Source organism: Hydra vulgaris, chromosome 06, assembly GCF_038396675.1.
Source record: "Hydra vulgaris chromosome 06, alternate assembly HydraT2T_AEP".
Taxonomy (NCBI): Eukaryota; Metazoa; Cnidaria; class Hydrozoa; order Anthoathecata; family Hydridae; genus Hydra; species Hydra vulgaris.
The window spans coordinates 9,274,966-9,276,801 of record NC_088925.1 but is presented as its reverse complement, the minus strand read 5'-3'; positions in this window follow the sequence as shown (position 1 = coordinate 9,276,801).

Below are 1,836 nucleotides of genomic sequence, written 5' to 3'. Positions count from 1 at the left end.
CCTTTTTATTATGATGACATGTCTAAGAATTAGGGTTATATAATGACCTTAATTTTAGGCCATCTAACGCTTGCTTTGTGGGCAAGTACTTTCAATTATGAAGCACATTTTAGTTTGAAGTACTTTTCATTTTGAAGTTATATACACTATGAAGATATATTCATTCAACTTTTTGTTCAAAGTTATGTTTCTTGTAACAAAGTAAACGTGAAAAAATAAAATCCTTTTTCTTTAGATATTTTAAACTAGATTATCTTTTGTTCTTATTTAATTCATTGTAAATAATTTAAAATAACATTATTTTGAGTTAAGATTTTCGGAACAAAATATTTTCATTATGTGAAATATATGGTCTGCAATTGATAATCTGCAATTGACCTGCAATTAAATTCTTATTTTTAAAGATAAAACTTTATAAGGTTTGCTTTTTAAATTCAATAAAGTATTGAAAGTTTTTAAAAAAGACAAACCTCTTACTTTATTTATTAATTATTAATCATTTAAAGGTCAAAAAATGGGGTAAAAGACGACAATTTTTCAGAAGATTTTTCAGCAATCGTTCATAATTTATGATTGAAACTTCGGCTGGTGATATACTATGTGTTATTTTGTCGGGGAATAAAAGATTTAAGTTAGGTCTAAAACTCGATAAAATATTACCATTTTGCAAATTAAGGGCACAAATTTTTTTTAAAATAGCGAGATAAGCAGTAAACATTCTAGTGTATGTTGTAAATACTAATATTATAAATAAGTGGGCAAAATTTTAAATCAATTTGATAATTAGTTTTGAAAAAATTATTTGCGTAACTTTACATATGAAAAATGCGCTGCAAAGACTTCTAGTTATTAGGTTTTTTTAATAATTTAAAAAATATAAGTAAAAAAAAAATAGCATAAACTGACTTGTTTTTTAAACTTTTTGAACTTTTAAAAAAAAATTAGTTAAGAATAACTGGTTAAACAAAAAAGTATAAAAATTTGGATCCCCACCTCCTAATATAAGTTACAAATTAGTATGACAAAAACATGGTGTTAGTTTTGCGTTAAAATTTTTTTATCAATAATCAAAAGTAACATGTCTCCCGGAAAATTTTGCAAAAGTTTTGCTCCCATAATGGATTTTCGTAACTTTTTATATAATCAATAACAAAGCTTTTTTTTAAAAAAACATTACAGCATATAATTTTTGGAATGATATGTAAAAAACGTTGCATGCTGTCCAATAAAAAACTTTTATTTATACTACTTCACTGAGACAAATATAGGGTGAAGGGCTTTAAGGGCGTTTAAAAAATTTAAAGAATGTAGTATTTTCAGAGTAGTTTCCTATACTAAATACATGTATTAGGAATAGAATGTATTAAGAAAGTCTCAATTTTTCATATTTTAAACTAGATTATTTAATAACTAAATATTAGTATTTTTGAAGAGAATTTTTGAGTATGGCTCAATTCAGGCCCTTTCAGAGGTTTGGAGAGGCCTGGGGCAGTCATAAATCGGAGGCCCCAAAAGGAAGACTTGCACAAAATGCAACGCAAGTTAACGCAAAGCCATTTAAGTCTTCAGATAGATCGGGACCAAATAAATGTGTAATTTTCAGAATAAATGCAATTAATTAGGCAGACCGTCACTCACAGATTTAGCGCTTTTTGTGCGTTTTTCAAACCAACTAGCTAAGAAATGTGTCTACTAATGTCTACTATTTACACATTTCGTAGGGATGCCTGGGAATCGGGATGGTACGAGTGGAGTGTTACACTTACGTTATTGTGAATGTTACAATTCAGATCTCACAAATGTCTGATTTCCTACATAAATAATTATTCATTGATT